Genomic DNA, 4,817 nt, shown 5'->3' on the forward strand with positions numbered 1-4,817 from the left:
GCAAACTGCAGAGTCAGGAGACTCTTTAACGAGTAGCATTACTCTTCCAGTAAAAGAGCTGTTTTATATTTAGTTCAAATAACGTTTCACCATTCTGGTCTAGAGCACCATGAATCGTATTGACCCTTTACGTGACAAAGCGTGCAATATTGCAAAAAGCAACATAACTGAATGTAACAGACAGCTTTTTGAAATCTTGATATAAAAATTTATATATAAAAAAATGTGTATACGAGGGCTGTTCAATAAGTTCATGGCCTCACCAGAAATACTGTGTGTTATACTACAGGATGTTACATTCTTTCGTGATGGGATAGTGATGCTTGAACATCGACGGACTAAGTGCATTGCTGTAAATGGAGATTATGTTGAAAAATAAAATATAAATTATCAGTCTGTTTGTTCTGTTCTGGTGAGGCCATGAACTTATGAACGGCCCTGGTAAACCTCTGATGCCTAAAGGGTTAACATGTGTCGGCAGCAAGCAAACTAAATTGTTGCTCCTCTGCATAATGTTTGTAAATGAAACAGAATCTTATAACATTCCTCCACACACCTGCCCATTGGACTCCAGTGCCTGTTGATAGTGCATGGCTAGAGAACTGTCATCCTGAAACATTTCATTACACTCCAAGCACTTGAGGCTGTGCCTGCAGAGTTTTGATGCGTCATCCTCCAAAGGCATGGCTGCCACAACAGGAGCACTACATGGAGCTGATATCACTGCAGTTTGTGACCCACCACCGGCGACTTTTCCAGAGATTTGACTGGTAGGTGCTTGTGCTTGGGAGGTGGAGGCACTACTGGTGATACTGGGGGAGCCTAAAGTGGCGATCATTTGATCAGCGGGAATTGGCTTTAGGATTAGATGTGAGCACTGCATGACCACCCTTTGTCTTTGTGGCCCCTGGCGTGAGACAACAAGCTGCATTTGTTATAGAACACTAGACTCTTGGCACAGTGGTTGCAAGTCACCTCGATCCTCACACTCCGACGTTCGTAGTGCTGGGTCAGGCTCTTCTCCAGAGCAAAGGAATCTCCACACTCCAGACACTTGTAGCCACGAGATGGTAGAGAGATGCAGGCTGAGGTTGGAGGAGAAAGATTTGGGACATACACAGGAACAGGATTTATGCTACTCAGGACTTTATTGAAGGCATCCACCACGGAACTTTGTGAGCTTGTGAACACTTGAACCCTCGAAACTTTCTTTGAGGCCTGACCAGAGAGAATGGTCTGCTGTTTGGCTTGTTGTGATTGCTGGGGTTGTTTGGATGAGGAGAGGGCCTGCTGGAGATCACAGGCAGCAGAAGATACAGTTTGAGGCAGAAGATTGACGGTTACTTAAATGGACTGTCTTTGCGACAAGTTTGGCATTAGCCAGACTAGAGGCAGGTATCATGACAGTCTGTTGCTGGATGGCATTTGCCGCTTTAAGAATGGCACTGCTGGCGCTTTGCACCGATTGAAGCAGGGATGACTGTAGCTTTAACTGTGGTGTTGTTTGACAGCTTAAGGTTGATGACTTGAGAACCAGCTGTCTTGACGCTGAAACTGGCAGGAAAGCAGTCGCTACAGGTTTAATTGTCATCTGCTTGGTGATTTCATTAGACGAGCCTCCAGTGGTGGTGACTACTGTCGCTGGCAAAGAATGCCTTGTGGAGATGAGAAAATTGCACCAGTGGTCCCTATGAAAGAGGGGCTTTTGGACATTCTGCTTTTTTCAGGCCATCAGGCTCAAATTCTGGGAGAACTCGGGTGACCAGTACGCTTGATCTGTCCTGATGACGTCTTGATTGTTTTGATTCTGACCTTTGGGATTACTGGGGTGGTGTCTGTACTTGAGCGTGGAGATCCTTTGCTGCTACACTCGCTTGTGATACTAGATGGGCTGTCTGGTTGTCTTGTTAGCAACCTCTTTGCAATCTCTAGTGCTGACTCCTGATCATGTGGCTTCTCTGAAGCTTGAGTGCTTTCGCAGGCATCTTTTGGGGACTGACACTGTAAAGATTCTTTGCGTGCCATTGGAGAATCCAAGACACCAGTAGTCTGCAGCACTAGCCTTTTTGCACTAAGAGCTGCTATTGCTGCTATCATGAGGAGAGGTTAACAGAAGATTTGGTTTTGACTGGGGAGATATTGGACATACTAACTGGCCCCAGTGGCTCTTCACCTTATTCCACTCTTGTTCACTGAGGACCGTTCTTTGTTTCCTCCTCAGGTGTACCCACAGGAGGTGGAGCTGCTCAACTTGGAACAACTCAGATTTCACTTGCTGTTGTTGTTCTGATCAAGTTTTAGGTCCCCATTTGCTCTTGATTTAGAGAGATTGTCACTGATACAGGTGATTTTGGATTCTGTTCCTCCCTTGCAGTAATTGATCTGTAGAATGACTGGCCCCCTTGCTTGTCCACAGGGTCATCCACCTCAATCTTTTCATCATCATCAAACTCCTCAGCACTGGAAATTGGGCTGAACTGATTGAAGGTAGATGATGGGTTAACAGATTGCCCTTCCTCCCTGGGAACCTTCCATCCATTTTTTGTGTAATGATTACCAGGTGGTATGGTGGACAAAAAGCATTATGACGTCCATTTGCCATGTGCAACAGAATGGGGGTGAGAGTGTGACTGTCCTTCTTTCTCTGAAGTACTTCCACCATGTTCAGTAGCATCTGTGTTGTCTGACGTTCTTAACAATAACGCTAACACCTACATCCATGACCTGTTGAAGGGCTTTGGGTGTCTCTTCACTGGCAGTCACTGCACCACCGGTTTGCTTCAGCTGACCATCATGGTCGTCTTGATGTCCAGATTCAATAGCAGCTTTAGGATCCACCATGTCGGGGATGTCGAAGGCTGCCAGCAAGTCATCGAAGTCTGGTGTCTTCATATTCTCCCATGGTCCTGCTCCAATTCCGATGAAGAGATCACCTGGGAACAGAGATAAAATGAAGGGAAAAATGAGAACTCTGACTGAGTCAGTTAGTTGCACAATGGAATAACACCTGTGATTAAAATGAAACTGAAACAACCATTCATGGTACATTACAATTTTTTACTCACAATGACAAACAGGAAACTAATGGGGAAAGTCAGACTAACAATCATAATAATATAAAGAATATTATATGTTATGCATTTGGATAAAAGTAATTATAATCTAATCTAATCTGTCTTGTTCCAAAGGTATAACCTCCTAAGACCCAGCTATGGGTTTTCTGTCTACATTTGTAGACAAGAGTTTCACAACTTTATACAAAAAAAAGAAAGGAAAAAAGAAAAGAAAATTGTCCCACCACAAAAGACATTCCATAAAAATTTTAAAACTACATCTGAAAAACTGTTGCATCATGATGTTTACAATATAGGCACTTATTTAATAAAAAAAAAAAAGCTTGTACTTTTGCTGACATTTCCTGGGTCATAGGAGGTTAATCAGTGTTGAGTCTATCGTAACATTTTGTTGTGAAAATGTTACAATTTTTTTTTTTAAATAAAATAAATAAATAATTAAATAAATAAGTTATATATATATAATATATATATATATTATATATATATGATATATATTAATATATATATATATATAATATATATAAACATTTAATTTTCATATTTTTATTGATATATTTTCTTATAAATATATCCTGTTGTATCACTGTGAAATGCTTAATGGTGTGAAAAAAAATACATATATATATATATAATATATATATAATATATATATATATATTATCTATATATATATATATTATATATATATATGTATGTATGTATGTATGTAGGTATGTATGTATGCTATGTATAATTTTAAGCAAGTCATTTCATATGTAATGCTCCATAAATGTTAAACTGCTTTTCTGTGCCATGGATTTTATGTGTAGTATATTTCTAGTATGTTTCTATTTTACCATGCGTATCTCCAGTTGCTGATTTCTGGGGCATGATAGTTAATTATTTATTAGCAGACTGGGTGTTCGTGCCTCCTTTAACTTCAAATCAAACCATGTTAAGTCTCATTAACAGGCTCTGTATAGGATACTGTACATACATCTTGTTCACTCCAAATGCTGGCCAACTTTATTGACACATTTCACAGAGACACAGAGAACCACATGCTGATCATATGGATTTGACATTTTTGTGCATTAACCCTCCTCTAAACAAAGCATGTTTTTGTCTTCAATTTCAGGCTTTGAACTGTTGCACCGTAATTACTGACATAGGAGGAAAATAGTACAGAAATCAATTAATTCCTTTTTTTTTTTTTTTAAGCTGCATCTGGAACAAAGCCATGGACTACCCTCAGGTTTGATGACGTTTGAGGTCCCTATCACTACTGGACCAAACAGACGGAGCACTTTTGGTATATGAAGCAAATCAAATATAGTAGTCCTATTTTTAGACATTTTTAATATTGATCAGCTTGTTCTGGACATGAGAATAACAGGAAATACTAGTATGAAGTATGATTATGAACATGAGAAGAGAAAGAGACAGGGCTGATCATGGAGGTATAAAATATCCACAAAATGAACAGTTCATGTATCCACTGTATTTATTCACACCAAACAGACATGTCTCCAGTTTTTATGATGTCTGTTTCTTACAATTTCCCAAGACTTACAAGGATATCACTGCTTAGCAATGAGCCAGACTATTTTTAAACGCAAACATTGTAAATAAAATATGATCAGATGAAATGCAGTGTGTCCTGTATGTGGGTGAAGGGGACCAAACACACACAGCTACAGAACTGTTGTGCAGCTAAACCAGCTCACTGCTCATGGATCCAAATGCAGCTACATCTGCACA

At 39.9% G+C, this 4,817-nt stretch overlaps 1 pseudogene; it reads right to left on the bottom strand.

Annotated features, from left to right (window-relative positions):
* Window positions 1–535: 535 nt before the first annotated feature.
* Window positions 536–3,947, bottom strand: LOC115429136 (zinc finger protein 532-like; annotated as a pseudogene).
* Between the last annotated feature and the right edge of the window lie 870 nt (window positions 3,948–4,817).

This window comes from Sphaeramia orbicularis, chromosome 12 (genome assembly GCF_902148855.1).
Source record: "Sphaeramia orbicularis chromosome 12, fSphaOr1.1, whole genome shotgun sequence".
NCBI classification, from domain to species: domain Eukaryota; kingdom Metazoa; phylum Chordata; class Actinopteri; order Kurtiformes; family Apogonidae; genus Sphaeramia; species Sphaeramia orbicularis.